The 25,499-nt window shown below is 44.7% G+C and overlaps 1 protein-coding gene across 2 annotated transcripts in view; it reads right to left on the reverse strand.

Annotated features, from left to right (window-relative positions):
* The window catches only part of AKAP14 (A-kinase anchoring protein 14), a 345,387-nt gene extending 320,910 nt beyond the window's left edge, over nt 1-24,477 (reverse strand). For both annotated transcript variants that reach the window (XM_069612691.1, XM_069612689.1), the window contains exons 1-2: nt 24,378-24,477; nt 17,479-17,571 (exon numbers count right to left, since the gene is read on the reverse strand). The gene's annotated coding sequence lies outside the window, so the exon portion shown is untranslated. The remainder of the gene's footprint in view (nt 1-17,478; nt 17,572-24,377) is intronic.
* Nucleotides 24,478-25,499: the final 1,022 nt, after the last annotated feature.

Raw genomic sequence — 25,499 nt, forward strand, 5'->3', positions numbered from 1 at the left:
TTTAGTCAAATTATTTTTCTATTTTTTTAAAGTTATTCAAATACTTATCCGCGTGTGAATAACGTGTATAGTTCCAAGAACCAAAACGAACCTTGCATTGAACCTTTTATGTGTCATTTAATTTTTTAACACATTGGTATTCATAGAGAATTGTTGATCTTTACTTTTCAGAACTTTCCACAATGCCTGCCTGTTCCATTGGCGGTTGCCCTTCGAAGACCCATAATAAATCTGAAGGTACTATAATGCATGTTTTCCCTAAGACTATAGATCAGATAAGAGAATGGGTCCGATATTGCGGATATCCACCGTCTGAGCTTGAAAGTAGAGTCCTAGAAGTCTTTGCGGACAAGAGGGGTGATCGATACCGCATCTGCAGCAGGCACTTTAGCTCAGACATGTACTCCACATCATTGCTAATAAAGAAGAACACACAGCGAGCGAGGCGAAAATTGCTCTCAACCGCTATTCCCACTCTATTCGTCCACATCCCTCCACTGGTGAGTCAAGTTTACGTATTTATCTCTCGGCCTTGCGGTAGTGTGTAGCATTAGCTAACAATAATTTCCCCATTTATGTATCCACTCAATATGAAGGCGGAAGATTCTCCATCCGTGTCGTTATTGCAGTCATCAGCCACTTCAAGCGCCTATCGGGTAATCTTACTTGGCTATTCTGCCACTGACTTGTTTTAGGCATGTAAATCAATAGTTTTAATTTATCGTGTCATTATTTTACCTAATGGTACACCCTTGTACTCGTCCTCTAGTCTTTGTTTTCAGTTATAATTATTGTTATCCAAAATAATGCAAGTATTGTCTTTCAGGGAGATGCTGAGGAGTCCAACGCATTGATGACAACCGTTGATGTCACTCAGATGCTCGAGGTACGTTTCCGGACAGTTCCATCGATGGAGATCATCAGATCTTGCATTCTTGTAGCGTGATTGTTACACACAATGTTTCTTTCGTTTTTAGCCATTGATATGTCCTTCTGTCGTCGCCCTCCTATGTGTCTTCTTTTTTCAATATTGTGTTCATTACTAATGAAAGTCCTATGTTTCAGGGAGTCGATGGAGCATTAGTCCAAGAAGAAGGGGGAGCATGCAGTTACGGGTCGGCGCAACAGCTTGCAGAAGTGTGCACCGCAGTTACATCGTCCCTTGATGTTCTTATGCATTTCGAGGTATGGATACTGACAGTTCGATCAAGCAAAATCATATGACGTGATTACATCCGCTATACTTCCTTCTTTATTAACGCAAGTACTATGTTTCAGGGAGATGACGGAGCTTCTTCTACAAGAACATCACCCCTAGTAGTTGATGCAGATTTCTGGGTGGTGACACTTCCAACGATCGAGCAAATCGAATCATATTTAGATATCCATTATTTATTTTAGACAACTGATCATTTGTGCAGGTCTATTTAGATGAGCCGTTGACGCCTGCACAAAGTGTATGTTCTTTTTAACAAAATAGAAAACCATACTAATGCAATTACTGTGTTTCAGGGAGTTACTGAAGCATCATCTTCAATAATATCATCAATGGAAGTCTATGAGGAGCCCGAGGTATGGATCTTGACAGTTCCATCTAACTAGATCAACAATGCGTGAATAATTGTCGTTTGAATGTTCTACACAAAGCGTTCATTCGTGTTTTGCTATTGAGATGTACGTGGGTATTGGTCCCCAAGTACATTTTGTGTTTTCAATATTATTATACATACTAATGAAAGTTCTATGTTTCAGGGAGTCGATGGAGCGTCAGTGCGTGATGGATGTGCTTATCATGAAAATATAGTCGTTGCAGCGCAAGAGGAAGTGGAGACATGCACACACGAGTCAGAGCAACAGCGTCCCGATGTTGAAGTTCGAGGCAAGAAAGTTTCAAAGAAAAGAAAGCAAAAGAAGGTTAGTGTCCTGGTCACTATATTATGTTGTTTTTCACTGTTAATAGTTCAATACTGTAAGTTGTGTTTAAACTGAACATCCCTTTTCCAATCTGTCCTCTAGTTGCGAGTGGGTGTACGAACTAGATCTACACAGACAGTGAAGCGAACGAGAGATGTTGCTTGTCAAACCTTTTGGCAGGGACTTGAGACTGGAGATGCATCGTGCCAATGGGAAGAATATGAAGTGATTGACAACGGAGCTATACCACATCCAGCCATCGATAGTGAATGTCCTCCTGGTAGTTCGGATGCAGTCGGAGATCAATTCACAGAATCCACACCCGCAAAAACTAAGACCGCGAGAAAGTTGAAGAAATTGTTTTACTCACCCATCGCCGGAGAAGGAGCAGATGTTGCAATGGAAGAGAATGAAGTGGACGACAATGAAACACCATCAATATCACTGAACATAGCGGAAGACGATATCAGAGATTCTACCTTTCATGTGAGTGACATGTCCTCAACGTTACAGGCCGAACCAGCTGGGATGCAGAGTGACAGTATAAGGAAAGAGGCCAAATTCATTGTATTCGATAGTTGTTTGATTGATATTATTATTCGGATGAAATGTGGGCATTCGGTTGGTGGGGAAGTATGTGGGGAGCCATTGATTAATGTGACTCGTGCAATTCGAGGCACTAACCTTAAAATACATGCCACCTGTACAAAATATCATCCTTTCTCATGGTCTGCACAACCCATGCTGGGGCAACTGCCAGCAGGCAATCTACTTTGTGCAGCGGCTGCACTTTTTAGTGGTTCAAGTTTTAAAAAGTTAGAGTCTTTCTTTCAGTTTGTGGGAATCCATTTCATTGCGAAAACTCAGTTCTACAAATACCAAACCGATTATCTATTTCCAGCCATTAGCGAAGCTTGGAGAATGGAAAAAATGTCTATTAATAGTACATTCGCGGGCAAACGGTTCAGGCTAGCCGGTGATGGACAGTGCGACAGCCCAGGATTTTCAGCCAAGTACTGCACCTACCACTTTCAGGACATGGAAAGTAAGAAAATTGTGAGTTCGGTGGTAGTGCAGGTGTCACAAAGCACATCCTCAGTGGCCATGGAGAAAGCTGGCTTTGTAGCATCATTGCAAGAACTACAATCGCGGGGAATGGTGATCGACCTGATAGCCACGGACAGACACGTTTCAATTGCCAAGACAATGAGAGAAGAGTACAAAAATATAAATCACCAATTTGACGTTTGGCATCTTGCAAAAACAATCAATAAAAAAATGTCGGCTGCAGGTAAAAAAAAAGATATGCAAGGTATTTCACAGTGGTCCAAGTCAATCAGCAACCATCTTTGGTGGAGCTCAAAAACATGTGGAGGGTCGTTGGAAATTCTACTGGAAAAATGGCGGTCAGTAATGCTACACTAGCAACGTTCACCGCTGGACCACAAACCAACATTTCCACAATTGTGAACATGGCCATTTGTCCACAGAGGAGGCATGGAAGAAGAAGTGGTTGATTCCTTCATCACCCACTCACAAAGCCATTGAAAAGATTGTATTTGATAAAACTATAACAAGAGATTTGAGGGGACTCACGGAATTCTGCCACACAGGAGATTTGGAGGTGTTCCACAATATGTGCCTAAAGTACAGGCCAAAGCGATTGCATTTCGGCATGGAGGGCATGATAAATCGGACTCTTCTAGCGGTCTTGGCACATAACCATAATGTTGGCCGTCAACAAAGTAGGACGACCGGAACTTTAGGGACGCTTCGCTACAATAAGGCCTTCACTAAAAGAAGTAAACAATGGGTGATCAAACCAGTGTTTGAGGATATGCAATATGAGTTTATTGAGAGACTTATTGTTGACGTCCTAGATAGGCACATAAATGGAGTTGTGAACGAACCTGTGCAGGGGACAACTGCATTGCCACCCAACATTGCCTCTGTTCCATGTCCACCTAAAGCAGAGCTCATTGAGAAATACACATCACGGTTTAAATGATTGTAATTTGATTGTCTGCTCTCTCGAGTCTCCTCATGTTGCAGGCCCATTGAATGTGTGTATCTATGTAATGTGTAAATAAAAGTGATTGCTCAGTGTACATGCAATGTGTCTATCCAACCTTGTTCATTTGCGCATTAAATTAAACCAAACAGTAATATAAATCATTTTTCAAAAAATATAGAATGTCTCCGTATTTATGGTTCTCTGGGGCTGCAAAGCACGCAGACAAAATGCAAAGATGGAGTGTAAATTTCAAGTCCTGTGAGATGGCCTTACACTGAATGTAGCTAACTAGGAATGTGTGCTCGTTCAAAGTGAAGGTCAGCTGCTTTGATTTTTTGCTCGGGTGCCGGAATGGCCCACGACTCAGTATAAGGTTCTATTGTTATTTGACCTTGACAGGCCGGGACCATCCCGAAAGACTTCTTTTTGGGGGTGTGGTGCAATAACGTAAGAAACGATAATGAATAAAATTTCAGAAACGATAGCCATTTAATGTTCGTTCATTAGAAGAAATAACGTCGGCATAGAAGGAGTGGTATTTCGGGGCTGCCCTACGCACAGACACAATGAAAAATGCAAATATAATGTAAGTAACTCTTTAGATGAGTTGATACCGCAATTTAATTACTATACAGTAGCTTTAAAGACGGGTTAAGTTGTACTTGTTCGTTCTATGTGGCATATTGTTTTGTACCGCGCACTATCTTGAGGAGAACCATCTCCTTTTAAGGAAGCACCTCAAAACCTTCCTCTTCGCTTCTGCTTTCTCTCTCCCTCTCCCCTGCTACAACTGGTCCACTGTCTGCGACCTCGGTCCTGGGCCCTTCCACTCTCCACCTGCACTGCCTCCCTGTCAACCCCTGTTGTGTATAGGCGCGTTGCAAATGCCATATTATATCATATCAGTGACGAAGTGGTCCACTGGCGCTCAGGCGGCTCTGAAAAAGGCGGAGGAGAGGGGGTGGGTTACTGGAAATGACGTATAATACCCAGTTGCACTGTCCTAGCTATGAAATAATTTCCCGACCTAATATATAAAATGAATAATTTTAATAAAGATCTGATGGTGAGACTAATTTCATTTTTTATGTTTTTCAAACAGGTACATCCTTCATTATTGTATGTGTCACGAGTACCAGACACCGGCGGATGGCTTTTTCAACCGCCAGCTGCTTCTCCGCGTGAACAACGTTACCACCCTGACCATTTTATGGGACGATCGCCAAGTACAAGTATGCCCTTACGCGGTACTAACGGCTAGATGCAACATACAGACCGCTGTGGTGGCCTAGTGCCTCGTTGTTGGAACAGCCATGCGATTATCAGTGCGACCGAAGAGCTTATTTTATCGTAAACCAACACCCTGTGTACTGCACACGAACATCGCTTGCCTCAAGACGAACTATTTTGGATCGAGAGCAAAGAAAAATGCAAAACGCTGAATATTCTCTAAACATTTGATGTCCAATAAATGTACTTTGCCAAATGTACAATCTTGCCGTTTGCTTTTAAACCACAGTTTCATATTCCGAATTGTGGCGCTGTATTGTGAGATGATCTAAGACCCTGTGTACAGCAAAAGAACATCGCGTGCCTCAAAACGAACTTTTTGGAACGTGAGCAAATAAAAATGAAAATCGCTGAATATTCTCAAAACATTTGATGTCAAATAAATGTACTTTACCAAATTTACAATCTTGCGGTTTGATTTAAAAGTACAGTTTCATATTCCGAATTGTGGCGCGCTGTGTTGTGAGCTAATCTGTGTTGATTTCCGGGTTCTGTGTGGAGTCGCGTAGAAGACGCCTGGGCGCGTTTGCCTACGCAGCACAGTCACGTCACGGATAGAGGCGAGGAATATGAATGTTTTGATAAAGTCTGTTTCAGGGGTGGGGGATTTGATTTAGTGCCGCAAAAGCAGGTGAGTCAGGTCGATGGGGGGAAATGATAGGATTATCAGAAAATGGCGGCTGATTTCGAGTGCGATAATGGACGAAAAGTCGGGTAAGGTCCATAGGAAAGTTTTCTACGATCTACCGAGTTATGCTTAAAAACACATGGCCGAACCGTAGGGACAATAAAAAAAAAGTCCCGGAACTATCCTTTAAATCTTCAGCATTAGTACTCTATCCTGAAACCAACATCAGCACCCACCCACATGCGTGACCTTCAGGCTGCTTACTGGAGCCTAGCCAGCCCACCTAAGCCCTAACCCAGCAAAAATGCACACAATCATCTTTTAATCTTTAAACTCTTAGAACCTCCCCAACATGGATTGCGGACACCGAGGGGGTTCCAACCACAAAAGGCATTGAGGCCATTCAAATGGGGAAAGGATGGTATATTAATGACGAATACAACACAATACAATACCTTGATAATTCAGCCTTTTTAAAGAATAACATGCCGTATAAGCACATGAAGGAGGTGCGGAGGAGTTCGTCAGAGGAGAGGTGCTATGTGTTTTCTCTCATCCCTTATGCCATGACCACAGCCAGAATATTAATTGCAGGAGAAATACTTTTGCATGATGCGAAGTGCCTTAGCCATCGAGCAGCATGCACGACAAGAGGACAATTTAAAGGAAGATGGGCAACTCTACTATTGCTGGCGAAAAAGACATTTCCATATAAAGATGAATACATAAAAACGCTGAAAATGGAAAAAAACCCAGACTGGAAAAGCAGAATGCTCATGTACTCACTTAGTGGTATGACCGGAGACCAGATAAGGATTGTTGAACAAAAGAGACCGGGTTGTGCAGACGCATGGGAAACGGCAGGGTTGCCAGGATGCTGGGAGAGACCTCAACTATTAGTATATGGATGAGTAGCAACCAGCACAGGATGGGAAGACGGAATGCTAGCAGGCATCGCACACTTATTAATGACAGTACCAGTACAGATAGTGCAAATAGTGAATGATGGGTGTCTGAAAGAATGAGCTAAGTTTTCAAAATATTAACATGGGTTCAGAATGAAGCAGGACCTGAACCAGGACATATTGCCCATGAAGAATACAACATTGTGTTTCAGACACAAGATCCTGACCAAAGTTGGAGAAAACAAAGAATGCAAGCAAATAATTGATGTACCAGGAATGAATGGAGGAAGTGCCGTGCTAATGGACCACTACTGGGCCTGTGAATCCAAAGCTTATATGCTGCTGCCTAAAAACTGGGGAGGAATATGCTCTATAGGGATCATACATGTTCCTGCATTGATGATTCCCCAAAGTGATCTCCATATTGGCGATTCTCTGAAAATGGATGCACACCAAAGAAAGAAGAGGTTGCTGAACCTCATTTCGATTGAAGAGAGAGAACTATTTGTCAGCAAAATCAATTGAAGCCTATCATGGCATTCCAGCTGAGCATAAATTGTTCAAAAGAATGGCAGTAATATTTACAACCATATTCATTCCAGAATTTCAGACTGAAGAGAATGCCAAGTGGTTATAAATAACCAGGTGGTATCTGTTACAAACAATAAACACGACAATAAAATAATTCAATGCGATTAGAGAAGAATTGAGGGCCATTAGACTCGTGACCTTCCAGAACAGGTATGCCTTGGACTTGATTACAGCAATGGAAAGGGGCGTGCACGCCAAGATCGGGCCTCCTTGCTGTATGTACAGACCTGCCCATGATGAAAGAATGGAACCCTGACAGAGGCAATAATTATGTTGTCAACTCTGCATACGAAAATGGAGGAAGAAGTAGATGAGACTGAAGATAATGACTGATTCTCATCCCTGGTCTCATGGGTTCCAAACTGGCTAGCAAATGCCTTCAAGCTGCTTGGAGCAATACTAGTGTTAGCATTATTGGGATTCTGTCTTGTAAGAATAATCATAGGACAGTGCAACAAGATAGCAAAGAAAGCTATTGGGATGAAGATAATGATCGATATGAATGCTGTGACTTACGAGCACACACAGATTGAAACTACTACCCAGGAGCACCTGAAGGGAATTCCCCTGGCACCCCCAGGAATGAAATGTTATTACCCTAAGAATCAGAGAAATGATGTAGGACTTTGGGTATTCTGTGAACTGCATGGGGAGTGTTGCCATATGACCTTGAGTGTGGATGAGCACATAAAGAATTCAGGTAACTTTATTCTTTAAGAACACTTAAAGAATAAAGGTGTGACTGAAATAACAAAGTAACTGAACATGCAAATACGAAGAAATCATATAAACTGAGAAGATAAGTGAGAAGTGATGCAGTAAATGTGCATACACAGAAACACAAGGTATATTAGACATATAGAAGCTTCGTGCAGTAGAAATTTTAACAGGAGTAAAGCCGCCATGATGAAAAGATGGATGTCAACTCTGTATAAATAATAAGCAAGAACCCTCAAGGAGAAAGACCAAGGTTTCAGAAGCTGACAGGTGCTGGAAAACAGCTTTGTGGAAGGCAGTGGTGCTGAGCGGCTACCATATGAACAGGGCCTGAGAAAGCTCTGGCTAGCGGCGCAAATATCCTGAACTAAGTAATATCCTTCCTCCGACCAACCTGAGAATTGTAGTGGCAGGTGATCGATAGCAGACAACCTATGGCATCTGCCGATAATAAATATGCGGATTCAAAGAGCGCGGTAATGCCAGAACGGCCCACAACTTGCGTCGACCCGGGGACCAGAGAGAGGTGCCTGCATGCGGGCGAGCGACTAGCGCCTGTGTCAGAACCACACTGTGAGCACTCTAGTGGGTGCTGGTCCCGCAGTGGAGAAAGGGCACCGGGACACTCAGATCGTTGGAGACAGGAGGAAATCCTCACTGCGCTGCGGTGCCTGGATCAACTGTCAGCGCATCACGCTTATTGATGAATGTGTAGCCTCAGCCAGGATGATGTTGTGTGTGGTGGCGGTCGCAGCTACGGAGATTCTTCTGACACGGCTTGCCTTCACTCTGCACCCTAGATAAGCAGTGCCTGGTGGGTTTATGTAAGGGAGTGCACGGCGAACTGGGGAAGAGGAGGCTGCTCCTGTGTGTGAGACCCTGAAGGGTGGATGGCAGCGACGTGTGTGCAGAGGTCGGGCTGCTGCAAGAAGAAAACACTGGTAGTGCAGGCCAGGAACTAGTAGTCTGGAGAGCATGGCGGGGCCTCATCTCTGGGCCACAATCTGATTAAAGAACAGTGGGTAAGAAGAGGGAGGAGATAAGCATACATGCTCACCACCTGTATATGGTGTTGTAGACGGTTTTATACATAGTATGGGAATGCACTCAGATATGTTATTTCTGGGAACAAGTACTGTCGGCCATGAGAGACTGGGGAATCCCACAGAGGCCGGAGACTCCAGAGGCATGGCTATTAGCTATCTTTGATGTGGAAGGACACTCTACTAAGAGGCTGCTAATTATGGCTTCCATTGTGGCCCGAACTCTGATTGCGAGGGCATGGGGGAAAAAAGAGGGCTCCATCATTCGACCAGTGTTTGCACACCATGCATGAATGTGAGATGAAAGAAACCCAATGCGTGCAAACAGTGCCGGTCAGAAGCAGACCATTAGATATCTGGGCCCCTCTGCAGGAGTACATGGCAAAGGATGGAGAGGTGGACAAGAACGTTGCAGTAATAGAGGACAATCCTCAAGCCTCACATTGAGATATGGACAGTATGGAGGGATAAGAGGTGAGGGCCTGCTCCTGGACTATATTGCAGGATTTGCTGATGAGAAAACTGATGGGCTGTATGTGGGTAGATGGGGGTGGTGGCATAAGGTGTTTGTCGGGGTACCACATGACCACTGTGAAGTTTCTTTTTGTTTGTTCTATACTTATTGTGTATATGGATGTAGAAATAAAAATATGAATGTGAAAGTTTGGGGAAAACAGCATTGTTTAAGGGGAGCCGAAGGGATAAGCTACCTATGCACAACATATTTCTTTTAGATGAGGTAAAGGAGTGAACATTTGCAAGTGCCACGTATTGAACAAACAAGAAAGCATATGCAAGGCGGAGAAACCAAGTCTCCATAGGCCAAGAGGAGTAACAACACCCAGTATAATTGAATCAAATACCCAATAGCATTAAATAAAAGTACTGTGGTATCCTCACATGTGGTGCAACAACTGCAAAACACGGCTTATTCATTAGGCTCCAGACGAAGGTAGCAATGTACCTTCACTCCCTTAAAAGTCCAGAGGAAGAGAATAGTCAGCAAGGCCAACTATAAAGAAGAAGCCTTGGCTTGGGGCCTAACTGATGAGAGATGGTAAGCTAATTGGCCAAGTGGGCAGTGGTCTGATGTTGTTCCCCACAACCAGGGGTTTTGTTTTGCTTAATGGAGACATTATTATTATTATTAATGCCAACCAATCATGAAGGCCTATTATTAATGCCAACCAATCATGAAGGCCTATGTAGCAATGCAGAACATGACACTCATTAAAGCACCACCGCTAGGAATGGTATGCAGTAGAGTCTGGAAACCCACAACGGTTCTATGTGTTCTTACCACAAAAAAAGATGAATTCAAAACCTTGCAGCCATCACCTCTTTTGTTTGCTTTGTCACCCCGAGTGGGACGGATATGCCCAGACGTGGATCCCGTGCCTGGTGGGCCTAGAGACCTAAGGTACTCCTCACTGATGAGCCCCAACGAGGCTGAAACATGTTTGGGGATGCTGGTGGTCTCGTGCAGAAGGGATGTGACCTAGCAGTTCGGCTGGACTGCCCCTTTTGGAGTGGGACAGAGCCTGATTTGCATATGGTCTTTCCCCTTCTGTAATGGCTTGGCAGGTGAAGACCGATGGTCTGTAGGGTTGCCCAGAGCAATGCCAGAGGTTCAGATTCATTCTAAACCTTCCAGCCATCACACCTTTTGTTTTGCTATAGTTGAGAGATGGTGCACACCAACAACACAAACGATGGAGCTAAGCCTAAACAGTGTTCATGTTCAGCTGAATAACATTGTGTACACATATGTTGCCATAGGAAATTGTGGCTGTCCCTGGGGAAGTGGTGTGCTTCATGCACCGATCTGGTTGTGAGGTAACCATATAGGACACTATGTCTGCCACTATGACAGAGGCAGGGGGCACTTAATATTCTCATGTCTTGGCACAGCCCCTCGAAGTACTGCAGCATGTCGGATACAGTCAATGGCAAAGGGCCCAGGGAAGCACTCATCTGCATTCACAGTGTTCTCTGGCACAGGGCCTAAGCCGCACACATGGCTGATCACCCAGGTCATGATCACTGCCATGTCCCTCAGACCATCTACAGCAGCATCTGGGGTGGCCAGCTGTGGGCGCAGATTATGCCAGGGCCCTATGTTCAGGCCGTGTAGCACACAACATACAGGAATGGTGTTGCACAACATTAGATGTTCGTTCATTAGCACTCGCCCATAATGGTCTGGCCACCTGAACCCGGACTTTCCAATACCAAATGCACTCTGTGTGTGTGTGATTCCTGGTGTGCATGTGGGCACTGTTGTAACTTTCCTAGACTGCCCACAGTGTACCTGAACAGGGCAAGTATGTGTTTCCTGGGGGGGGGGGGGGGGTTGCACTGTCCCCCATGGAAGAGAGAGCCATGTGTATGCGTGGGCGTGTGAGATAGGGTAGCTATCATGTGCCTCAAACTGGTATGCCATGGCAGAATGCTGTCAGGGGTGCCATCAGGGCCTTTCAACCGTTTCAGTTGAAAGGGGCCTGAGCCTCTGGGAGGGCTCCCAGCAACTGCTCCATGTTGCCAGTCTGCAATATATTCATTTCTATATTACTTTCGTTCTGGGGCTTCAGATGTGTGCTCTGCAGTGCTGCCCATACAAGCTGCATTTGCTGGAGCTCTTCTGGCTAGGGTACTGTGTTATTACCTCGTAGGTTTTTAACACCAGTCACATATCTGTGTCATGTAAGCATATCCAGGATTTCAACAGGACCTCCTCATCTGCCAGTGCAAAGATGGACACTCTCCAGCTCAACCTTTGGAGCGCACGTAATTCAACCGTTAAAGTGCATGAGGAACAATCACGAGAGATTGCACATGGGCACGGGGTCCGGGTCCATTCATCATTGAGAGCCTGGAAAAAATGGAGGCAACATTTTTAAAGCTATTTTTAGACTTAGTATATTCAGACCTTCATTTAATACCCATATCTAACACAATATCGATGGCTCTGCTGCTGTTATGGGTAACCACACGGAGGAATGAGAAACCCACCTATTTATTTAGCCACTCTGATCATTTGAAAATGAATAGGTGGCTTAATTATGTGTCTTCCATTTTAAGTTAGCCCGGCCATTTCCATCTGTATAACGATGCATCTCTGATCACTTCAGGGACACCACAGTTTGCAGGTACTTATAAATGAGCCGTAAGGGTGTTGGGGGTCCCCCTGCAGCACCACAAAGGGGAATCGGGAAATGCGGATAAGCCTTGCGTAACTCTTTCACGGACTAGATTCCCGCTAGAGCTCATCTTCATTTATTTGTATGGCAGGGAGGAGGGGCGGTCCGAAACGCACGGTTTCCCTTCCTCTCCATCATACTTTTACTACAGCATTTGCGCCAGAGTAGAGTTTCATGTCCGCGTAAATGCTGTGAATGCCTATGGAGTCTGCCTATTTTTGACACCAGCAAAAAGCAGGCGGACTCCATAGGAATCTATTGTACATACCGCCTGCCATACATGGCTGACGCCATTTTTACTAGTGCAAAAGGGTTCCCTATAAGCTTGTACGCCCCCTGTTTACACTCCCTTTTGCATTCTGCCATGCGAACGAGTAAAATTCAGTGGGAGGGATCCGTTCACACAAAAGTGTAAACGTACTGGGTAGTGGAAACTAACATATCTTTTGTATTTGTTGTGTTGCTGCCGCAATCGTCCGAGGAAACGATATCTGATCACAATTCTTCGTAGTACATTAGGTTTTAGAAACGGTCACAGCATAATTTAGCTCATGTGGGCAAATAACTCTAGAGTTCGATGGTCTTTAGAATGATATTTGCCAGCTGCATTCTTTATAAGGAAGGAGAAGGTGGCTCCATTCAGTTACACGAGTCATGGCATAATGCACCATTCTTTATAAGGAAGGAGAAGGTGGCTCCATTAGATTCCATAGGCCATGGCATAATGCACCATTCTTTATAAGGAAGGAGAAGGTGGCTCCATTAGATTGCATAGGTCATGGCATAATGCACCATTCTTTATAAGGAAGGAGAAGGTGGCTCCATTAGATTCCATAGGCCATGGCATAATGCACCATTATTTATAAGGAAGGAGAAGGTGGCTCCATTAGATTCCATATGTCATGGCATAATGCACCATTCTTTATAAGGAAGGAGAAGGTGGCTCCATTAGATTCCATAGGCCATGGCATAATGCACCATTCTTTATAAGGAAGGAGAAGGTGGCTCCATTAGATTCCATAGGCCATGGCATAATGCACCATTCTTTATAAGGAAGGAGAAGGTGGCTCCATTCGATTACGTGAGTCATGGCATAATGCACCATTCTTTATAAGGAAGGAGAAGGTGGCTCCATTAGATTACATATAATGCACCATTCTTTATAAGGAAGGAGAAGGTGGCTCCATTAGATTACATAGGTCATGGCATAATGCACCATTCTTTATAAGGAAGGAGAAGGTGGCTCCATTAGATTCCATAGCCCATGGCATAATGCACCATTCTTTATAAGGAAGGAGAAGGTGGATCCATTCGATTACATAAGTCATGGCATAATGCACCATTCTTTATAAGGAAGGAGAAGGTGGCTCCATTAGATTCCATAGGCCATGGCATAATGCACCATTCTTTATAAGGAAGGAGAAGGTGGCTCCATTAGATTACATAGGCCATGGCACAATGCACCATTCTTTATAAGGAAGGAGAAGGTGGCTCCATTAGATTACATAGGCCATGGCATAATGCACCATTCTTTATAAGGAAGGAGAATGTGGCTCCATTCGATTACGTGAGTCATGGCATAATGCACCATTCTTTATAAGGAAGGAGAAGGTGGGTCCATTAGATTACATAGGCCATGGCATAATGCACCATTCTTTATAAGGAAGGAGAAGGTGGCTCCATTAGATTCCATAGGCCATGGCATAATGCACCATTCTTTATAAGGACGGAGAAGGTGGCTCCATTCGATTACGTGAGTCATGGCGTAATGCACCATTCTTTATAAGGAAGGAGAAGGTGGCTCCATTAGATTCCATAGGCCATGGCATAATGCACCATTCTTTATAAGGAAGGAGAAGGTGGCTCCATTAGATTACATAGGTCATGGCATAATGCACCATTCTTTATAAGGAAGGAGAAGGTGGCTCCATTAGATTCCATAGGCCATGGCATAATGCACCATTCTTTATAAGGAAGGAGAAGGTGGCTCCATTAGATCACATAGGCCATGGCATAATGCACCATTCTTTATAAGGAAGGAGAAGGTGGCTCCATTCGATTCCATAGGTCATGGCACAATGCACCGAAGGTGGCTCCATTAGATTCCATAGGTCATGGCATAATGCACCATTCTTTATAAGGAAGGAGAAGGTGGCTCCATTCGATTACATAAGTCATGGCATAATGCACCATTCTTTATAAGGAAGGAGAAGGTGGCCCCATTCGATTACATAGGTCATGGCATAATGCACCATTCTTTATAAGGAAGGAGAAGGTGGCTCCATTAGATTCCATAGGCCATGACATAATGCACCATTCTTTATAAGGAAGGAGAAGGTGGCTCCATTAGATTACATAGGCCATGGCATAATGCACCATTCTTTATAAGGAAGGAGAAGGTGGCTCCATTAGATTCCATAGGCCATGGCATAATGCACCATTCTTTATAAGGAAGGAGAAGGTGGCTCCATTAGATTCCATAGGCCATGGCATAATGCACCATTCTTTATAAGGAAGGAGAAGGTGGCTCCATTAGATTACATAGGCCATGGCATAATGCACCATTCTTTATAAGGAAGGAGAAGGTGGCTCCATTAGATTCCATAGGCCATGGCATAATGCACCATTCTTTATAAGGAAGGAGAAGGTGGCTCCATTAGATTCCATAGGCCATGGCATAATGCACCATTCTTTATAAGGAAGGAGAAGGTGGCTCCATTAGATTACATAGGTCATGGCATAATGCACCATTCTTTATAAGGAAGGAGAAGGTGGCTCCATTAGATTCCATAGGCCATGACATAATGCACCATTCTTTAAAAGGAAGGAGAAGGTGGCTCCATTCGATTACATAAGTCATGGCATAATGCACCATTCTTTATAAGGAAGGAGAAGGTGGCTCCATTAGATTCCATAGGCCATGGCATAATGCACCATTCTTTATAAGGAAGGAGAAGGTGGCTCCATTAGATTACATAGGTCATGGCACAATGCACCGAAGGTGGCTCCATTAGATTCCATAGGTCATGGCATAATGCACCATTCTTTACAAGGAAAGAGAAGGTGGCTCCATTAGATTACATAGGTCATGGCATAATGCACCATTCTTTATAAGGAAGGAGAAGGTGGCTCCATTCGATTACGTGAGCCATGGCATAATGCACCATTCTTTATAAGGAAGGAGAAGGTGGCTCCATTAGATTACATAGGCCATGGCATAATGCACCATTCTTTATAAGGAAGGAGAAGGTGGCTCCATTAGATTCCATAGGCCATGGTATAATGCACCATTCTTTATAAGGAAGGAGAAGGTGGCTCCATTCGATTACGTGAGTCATGCATAATGCACCATGCTTTATAAGGAAGGAGAAGGTGGCTCCATTAGATTACATAGGCCATGGCATAATGCACCATTCTTTATAAGGAAGGAGAAGGTGGCTCCATTAGATTCCATAGGCCATGGCATAATGCACCATTCTTTATAAGGAAGGAGAAAGTGGCTCCATTTGATTACGTGAGTCATGGCATAATGCACTATTCCTTATAAGGAAGGTGAAGGTGGCTCCATTAGATTCCATAGGCCATGGCATAATGCACCATTCTTTATAAGGAAGGAGAAGGTGGCTCCATTAGATTACATAGGCCATGGCATAATGCACCATTCTTTATAAGGAAGGAGAAGGTGGCTCCATTAGATTCCATAGGCCATGGCATAATGCACCCTTCTTTATATTTTTGTGAAGCATGCACGTCTATTTGTTGCACATTTTTTCCATATGTGTGGTGCTTCTCAAACTTGCTATACTACACTTATGGAGGGACGCGGGGAGCAGAAGTTGAAGGGGATGTACCTGTACCTATACAAACTATATGAAAAAAATGAAAACCCAAAGAACTCTGCACTGTCTATGTGGCTAGTATCCACTTCAATACTCACAGGGAATCACGTACATATATAACCCTGTTCAATATAAATGTATCTGGATTGAATGACCCTACCAAGAGAGCAGCAAATCGCAGACAATATTTTATTAACAATCGTCATTAAAAACACATGTATAAAAAAGACATCATTTTTATAAATGTACAAAAGAATTATGCCGCAAAGTGATTCGGACAACCACTGAAAGTGACTTGTGCAATATTACTTCACAAATTCTTACAGTACTCAAAAGAGATAATGGTTAAAAAGAAGAGCCTTAGTTCCAAGCTGCCTGCTACCCAACACACAGGATTTTAAGTTAAGACGTGTCTTAGTTATATGTTGTGTCCCTCTCTTTAGGTTTTTGCAATACAAAGGCTACTCTTTCAATCTAATATATTAGCACAACTCAAAAGAATCAATACATTTAGAGGTGCTTACCACCGAAAACCTAACTGTGTGTTAGTGGTGGTTCACGCATCTAAAAACTAGACAATTACCTGTAAATGCGAACAACAAAGTAAATAGTGTGCTCATACCAACCTGCATACTCAACAAAAAGACAATAGCCTCATTACGGGTCTGCCGGTAACCGTGCCAGTAAAACCGGCAGGTAGCCACCGGACCCGTAAACAGTTACCAGCACCTAGCTTCCAGGTAACATCGGGACATTACAAGTCCCGGCGGACCGGGAGATAAGTGCCGGCAATATGTTGTTCCCCATTCCTATAGAGTACCACAGGACTCTATAGGAATGGAAACCACGGAAACACCGGCACCGGTAATAACGGTGCTGGTGCTTCTGTGAAAGTCTGTGGGTGGGTGGCGGTCCACCCGGCAAGTCAGACCGTCCGGACGGGAGGACACCCGGCCACCAGACCTGTACTTTGCCGGTCCGGAAACAACAGTGCCGGTAAGCTTACCAGCAAAGTTGTAATGAGGCCCAATATATAACTGTCCATAGAACCCAACTAGGTTTCTCTAGCTCCTCTTACTTGGACTAGGATCAGATGATTGCAATACTTCTTACTGATGCCAGAGTAAAAGCATCTACAATATTTCACTCAATTAACCCCACTCAGGTAGGCCTTTCTGCAAAGATTATCCATGAACAGCGGCAGAAGAGAAGAAAGAGGGAGAAATATGGGACAAACGATACACGTCCTATGATGAATGTGGGTAGCATGCCGCAAAATGCAAGGAAATAAATCACAAGCACGTGTGTGCTCACTTGTTGTAGAGCTCCGTACTTACTAATGGTGTCGCTGTAGTAGCCCAAAGCTGGATACAGGAATAGGTGGACAGTGATGTAGACTACATCAAAGTGTCGCCGTCTGCGCAATGCCCCTGTCACAAAAGAATTAAGCAAAGGGGACGCTCAGTATCAATAGCTACTAAGTGATACAAAACTAAGTGCTGCAATGCCTAAGATTTCAATGTGCAAGCAACTCTTACACCGGCATCTTCAGAACCGCAGTTAAACTAAATCATACCTTTACTGGTGTAAACCACGGCTCGCCGTGACACCGGTCACTCTCAGCATTTCCTCGCGGTTACCAAATAACAGAACATGCCGGTGCAAGGTAAAAAAAATTGAACATCTGTCTTTCGTAAATTTAATTCTCTTATATGCTCAAAAATGCATCCTCATCTTCCTGAGGATTTCGGTGTCCTTTGTTTCCAGCTTGAAGATCCTAGTTCCACAGGTGGGTAGAGAGCTGCAGGTTGATAGCTATTACCTACAGCAGGGGTCTGCAACCTTTCTCTCTGCAGATGTTGGCTCTCCAGATGCTTTAGACTTTAATTCCTATCAGCCTGGTCCATCACGGTCCCTGTGAGGGATCATGGGGGTCGCAGTCCAAAACATCTGGAGTGTCACAGGTTGCAGATCCCTGACCTACAGTAATGTTTTTCACTGAGAAGTTCCAAGGGACATCATTGACAATGCGAGTGGAGATACAGTTTTCCCTTGGGTCACTCAAAACCCCGAATCATACACAAGAAATATTTTCTATTGAATCCACTGACTAGCATGTATGGGCCTTCAAGATGTGTACTGCATAGTAACTCACAAGCAGGGCTGATGCAAAGAATGGTGCCACCATAGGCAAAAGGTAATTTCTTTCTTGCCACCCCTCCACTACCAACCCCATGCCTTCTGACTATACAATCCCCTATCCCAGATGTGTTCTCACACCTTCAGATGCAGGTCTTGCCCACCAAGTTCACAAGCTGCAGTTTCTCCATCATGTTTTAGTCCTTTTCATAACAGGGTATCATGAAATCACTCCCTCTATCCTACACAATATATACTACACAGGCTAGAGTAGAAACTGACCAGACCAGGAAGGATTAGCTATACAAACGGGCACAAACTATGATATCAGTAGAATTGAAAATAATGACCTTCACTCATCCCTTTCCTACACTCACCTCCCACACACATGCGTGTGAGACTGTTTTCGGGGCTATTGTGAGACACTTTAATAACATACAGCAGGCATATATTATAAGGTTGTTGGAAAGAGGCTGTTGCTTCCTTCCCGCAACCCCACTGGCTCTCTGTGAGCACCCCCAATTTGGTGGTTCAATTGCCACTGGCGTTGCTTGCTGTATATCTACCTCTGCCCTGCCTCCACCTGCATCCATTAAGCGTCCACTAGAGAGAGTGGCAGAGACCACTGCGAGAGTCACTAAAAGTGAGAGGGTGTTAGTGACTGTCTGTAGCTTTGCTACCACTGCCACTCGCTCTGGGTGGTGCTTGCCCCTTCACATCCTTTTTGCAGGTATCAGGAATGAAATACCCTTTGTTCCACTGCCTTCACAGACGTGTGGCAGGAATTCCTTTGGCGTCTCAGAGATGGCGAGGAGAAAAGGAATGAGTCAGCGCCCGCCATCCACAAGCAGGTGGTACACTACACAAAGCACTATCTTATGTTCCCGGGAATCCACCTGGTGAAAATTCTTTGCCTACAGAAGTTCCACAAGAGTTCTACCAAGACTCTTGACTTACCTGGTGTGAGTTGCCTGATTCTGACCACACAGTGTCATCAACATTTCTTCCTTCTGGGCCTCTGCTTTTATTTGAGCCAGACCATGTACTGTGCTGCTCAAAACACACGTGGCAATAGCCCTGCCTTTACTGCCATGTTTGAGACTCCTAGAAATGTGAGCACTGTGATTTGACCCAGGACACTCTAATTGCTGGAGGGCACAGTAGGACATCATGCAGCCTTCAACTCAGGTTGATGTATGTCACTTTTGTAATTCATAAAAACAGAGAGTAAAAACCAGATTTTTGGCACCCCCTGCTGGCCGGCACCCTAAGCAGCTGCCTTGTTTGCCTAGTTCTTTCACCAGCTCATGAATATATCTATCAGATGAACCATCAGACAGAATGCCCAGGCACACAGTGCAACACTGCACAATGCTTCACATGGCATTCGCTTGCTAATTCCCCTCTACTGCAGAATTTGAGGTGTAGTGAAACTCCACTGCCACAGGGAACCTTCAGGATTAGACCCTAAGTCTCAAGTTGTAGGTAAAATCTAAGGATCCGAGGCATTGGGCTTCATTACAAGGTAGGAGGTAAGGGATTACCGGCACCGGTAAGGATGCTGGTTATCCCTTACCTCCATATTCCGAGGTCCCTTAGCGGGTCCCTTCCTTAACGCCTGGTCTGACCAGTTGTTAAGGACGCGACCGACTAAGGGACTTCAGAGCTAATAATGGTACCGCAAATTGCGGTACCGTTATTAGCTACTTCCCCATTCCCATTGAGCCCTATGGGGGCTCAAATGAGAATGGGGAATGGTTCTCAGAATGGGGACTTAGCGGGTCCTCCAAGGTTGGAATGACCCGGTAAGTACCCATTCTGAGAAACCGGACCCGGTATGCGGTAAGGGGGTAGTCGTGGTACTTATAGCACCATTGCTACCTCCTACCTCGTGATGAGGCCCATTGTCTCTTTTCTCAGTCACCCACGTGTGTGCCTTCAGTTCGTCTGCTAGAGAGCAAACCTGCTGGAGAGCTGCCATTTTGCCACAGAGGGTTGAATGGGCAATGCATACTAATATATAGACCACCAACCTATGATGCAACTTTCGTAGACGCCTTCACAGAAGCAATCACCGTCCTAGCCATCAAACACAATCACCTGATAGTCCTCGGAGACTTCAACATCTGGTTCGAAGGAGAAACAACAACCATCCAAAAATCGCTAACCAGCCAACTAGCAGCAATGAACCTACAACAACTAGTCAAAGGAGCAACCCACTCGGCAGGGCATACACTTGACGCAATATTCGCAAACAAACTACTCCTTACCACAGCACCCCCAATATCAATACCCTGGAGCGACCACCTCATCATCCCCTTCGTAATCAAAATGACCACCCCAACAAACAGTCAACCGGACAAAACAACGAACACCATGAAAAGAAATTGGAGAACCATCAAAAACTCCAACCTGAGTGAACTCCTGGAGCTAAGCAAACCACACCCAACATTCATGGAAGAAGATGACCTGGACAAAAAAAGTAACCCTGCTGCATTCCTGGATCACAACTACTATAGACAACATCGCCAAAGAAAAAACCCTTCACTTCTTCTCATAAACGGGCAGTGGCAAAATGGTTCTCCCCACTACTTAGCACCATGAAAAGGAAAAACCGAAGACTAGAACATGATTGGAGAAAACAAAATGATGCGGCGAACAAACTGAAATTCCTACAACACAACCTGGCATACAAAAAGGAAATACAAAAAGCAAAGAGTTAACACTACGACAACCGAATCCTCGAAGCACCAAACACCCAAAAAAGAACTCTTCAAAATCATAAACGAAATAAAAAACCCTCCGTCCTCAAAACTTTGCAATGACCTCGCAGACCACTTCAAAAACAAAATCACCAACATCCAACAAACGATACAAAGCAGACTGTCTGATCATACCACGACCCCTGCCTACACCCAGGAGGAACACCCAAACAAACTACAAAGCTTTCCAGAAATATAAGTGGAGACATTCATCAAACTGGTGAATGAAAGCAATAACTCAGGGTCTGCCGAAGACCCCTGCCCACCAGACATATACAAATCGATTCTTAAACAAGGAACGCCCATGGAATTTCACAGGAACGTCCTCAACCAATCCATTGCAACTGGGAAAGTGCCACAAGCCTTCAAAACTGCATACATCAGGCCACTACTCAAAGATACAGTGGGAAATGTAGAGGACCTCTCCAACTACAGACCCATCTCCAACATCCCGTACACAGCCAAGCTGCTCGAAACGTACATATACAAAACAACCCAAGAGTTTATAGAAGAGCACGGCCTACTATAGCAGGCACAAGTTGGCTTCAGACCACTGAGAGGAAAGGAATCAGCTCTACTCTCAATATGGGACGATCTAAAAAATCAACACAGACTCGGACAACAGCACTGCCTTGATACTCCTAGACCTATCGGCAGCATTCGACACAGTCAACCATGACACCCTCATAATGAGATTAGAAGGACTTGGAATAACAGACAACGCCCTACTATGGATCAAATCTTTCCTAACAAACACAACGGAAACCGTATGGATGAAACCCTTCAAATCCAGCCAGAGAGATTCCACCTGTGGAGTACCACAAGGATAATCCTTCTCCCCGCTACTATTCAGCATCTACCTGTATCTACTTATCAAAATCATCAAAAGCCACGGCCTCACCTGCTACAACTATGCTGACGATACACAAATGATCTTCAAAATACAAGACAACCCGGAAATAAACTCAATGCTAGAAAACTGCCTCTGCAATGTATTCTTCTGGATGAACTCCAACTCCCTCAAAATCAGCCCAGGCAAAACTGAAATAATGATAGTCACAAAAATGGAGGAGAAAACCAATTCATCTCTTGGCCAAGGGAGCTCGGGGCAACCCCAGCACCCTCGCCGATTGTCAAAAACCTGGGCGTCTTGATGGACAATAATCTCACGCTAGAGCCACAAGTAAACGCTCTCCTCAAGAAATACTTCTTCCTCCTGCGAGCAGCAAAGAGGATCTTACCGTTCCTATCATTCGCCAACAAAACAACCACCATCATCGCCCTTGTCATGTCCAAAGTAGACTACGCCAATAGCCTATACCTAGGCATGCCTGAACGACTCTTAAAAAAACTATAACGCATTCAAAACGCGGCAGCCAGACTACTCCTGAAACTACCCCGAAGAGAACACACTGCACCAGCGCTGAAAATACTACATTGGCTACCAATAAACAAACAAATAAAATTCAAAACAATGTGCATTACGCACAGAGCAGTACACAACGAAGGCGCTGAGTTCCTAAGAGACAAACTGCGCCTACATCAACCAACAAGAACGCTCAGATCAAGCATGGATATCCGCCTGGAACCGAAACCCTACAACAAAAGAAAACTTGGAGGATCCTCCTTCTCTCACCAAGTCCCGAAAACCTGGAACGACCTTCCAAAATACATACGTAACACAAGAAACCACCTATTATTCAGGAAATTACTCAAAACCTGGCTCTTCACGTCATAACTAGAAAGACCGGCAAAAAGGGGCACACACACAACAAAAACATCAATGAACGTAGAGAGACCCTGATACACACTGATCAACCAATGGGGAAAAACCCAAGGTAAATATCCCACGACATACTAAACGACTGAACGAGAGACAGCCGCAATACGACCAAAGACCATAAACATAGCAAGACAAAGACAGAAACACTAGGACGAATCATCAAGAGGACCATGATCTTAAATTATAACCATCTCCAACAGCGCTAAGGACAAAATATAGAGAGGGAAGGGAAGCACTGCACCACGAGCCCCAATCCAGTGGTTGAGAAACAGAATGTTTCATCACTACACAGTCCACCAATACACATTGCAGGAAGCACAATGCCCCACCACACAAAAAAACTACAATTAAACAATAGCCCCAAGGTTGTCCACCCCACGGAATCCAAAGAACCAACGGAAAGACAGGCAGGACAGAAGGAAACGAACAACTGAATACACAAGCTCACCAAGACGGATGTACGAGGACGCCACATCAACACCCCGCTGACCCTGAACCGTTCAAAGCCTAGACCGACCAGTGTCACACTACATTACCTGAGAATAGATATTACCTACCTAGTCCAACACCCGAAGAGAAGGTTCCGACGCACCTACCAATCGAAACAATACTCACTATGATACAGCTGGATCAGCGCAGAACCAAGAAAGCGATTCGGCCTACGAGGAACCAGCAACAACCTAACCCACAGATATGCAACTCTAATGGAACCATAAGCACCTGAATCAGGATACAGACCCCATTAACCCAACCCTCAATCCTCTGCTTACTTAACCCACACTTAGCCACACAACCATCTCTCTCCCAGCAATCCGCACGCACTTTACCACACCGCGTCAATAACACATAAACATCACCCACAGCACTCGAGGCCTCGCCCGATCCGATACTAGCACCAAAGCCCAGCACTCGGTGTATACCTAGCTGAAACTGCCAACAGCACACCACATCTCCCACTCTCCTGCTCCCCTCCTCCAGACTAACCATAACCATCCTTCCTGTTTACAGATCCGCCAGAGCACCTGGGGACCAGTTCCGTTGTTGACGGTGCGCTATACAAGTACCTTTAACATAACATAACATTTGTGACAATGTCACAGTGTCTATTAAGCTGCACATTTTGTGATTTACATTACAGCTTCGGGTGGTCGCCCTGACTCCTTTCCTAGACCACACCATCACTTCTAGGGACTCACGCTATGTCTTGGGTGGACTGGCAGGGCAACTTCAAAGGTTGCCAGATGTGTTCAATACACACGACAGAGGCCCTGGACCGAATGAAGCGCCCTGAGGTATGCCACTCGCTCTCCATCCCATGTGCACGAGCGCATTCTCTTAAAAAGCTGTCGACAGTCTGGGACGGAACGCGTTTATTTGATTTCCTCCTATGTTGTTTTGCCTTTTAACTATATCCTGTGCCATTGCTTCCCAGAGTGCTGCAGCCTAGACGGATGTCCGAATCGGCACGGAAATGAACACATCATAAGCGACACCTACCGCACGCCAGTGTAGGGGGGCTTGGGGGCTGCAGCCCTTCGACTCATCCACTCACCTTCCACGCATTATCTCCAGGATTGCCCGAAAGACTGTTTGAACACAGTGTAACTACGGCGACATGAGGGGCGACCAATGGCAAGCTCTGGAGGAACCCGCCCGACCAATCAAAAGTGGCGAATAGAGCACGTGTAAAAGCTGGCATGTTTAGATTAATCAATAAATACAGGGGAATAATCCTTAGACGCCTTTCACGGGGTACGATTTATGCACTAACAATACATTCGCGACATTTTATTATCACGCCGATGTTTTGTGCAATTCTCTCTAGGCAATGCTTGCTGTAATGCACGGAAGACTGCTGCCATGGCAACCTGGCTGCACAGAAACGTGAGCCGGGCTGTCTGTGGGCAGGTCAGTGCTCGCCTGCATATTTTAACATGGACTGCCCTTGAACGCTGACTTTTATGTAATGTTTCTTTACTGCATTTATTTGAACGTTTTGTGACGTTCCTTGGTTGTGTGTGCAAAAAATATTGCGCCCCCCAGAAAGCAACATTACCTTGCCCCGAATTGTAATGCTGTAGATGTGGGTCGTCCTTGACTTGGAAAATATCTTAAAGCGTCAGCTGTTTTTTCCAAGCGTTTCTGTCAGGGAAAAAACACGTTTGCTTTTCTTTTTATATTATGCAACACTCAAGTAAACGAACTTGCAAATTCTCTTATGCAGATATGCTTTGTATTATCATTATTATGATATTTATTTATTTATTTAGCGCGGACCTAGCTTTGGGAAGGAACGCAGTGCTTTACAGTCATAAGGGGAAGAACACAGTGAGGGAGGCAGAGGAAAAGGGAGCAGGGACCTAATGGGAGGGCGAGAGTGGGCAATTTGCAGCAAGGGATCTACAAGCAGCCATGGGAGGACACAGTGGGGAGCAGATCAATGAGGCTCAGGTAGGGTGGGGAGTACAGGCTGTGTGGACCTAGTTGTTAGGGAGGAGCCATTCCTTGAAGAGGAGGGTTTGAGCTACTCCCTGAACTGTAGAAGTGATGGGGCGAGTCTTTAAAAAGCAGTAACATGAAAGTACCGCAATTCAAGGGTTGGCGTGAGAAGCCAGCCTCCAAGCATCACGCGCTGCTTTACTAAGGCCAACCCCAGCCCTTGTACTGCCACGCA

The sequence above is a fragment of the Ambystoma mexicanum genome, chromosome 5p (assembly GCF_040938575.1).
Source record: "Ambystoma mexicanum isolate Mex_15411 chromosome 5p, UKY_AmexF1_1, whole genome shotgun sequence".
In the NCBI taxonomy this organism is placed as follows: domain Eukaryota; kingdom Metazoa; phylum Chordata; class Amphibia; order Caudata; family Ambystomatidae; genus Ambystoma; species Ambystoma mexicanum.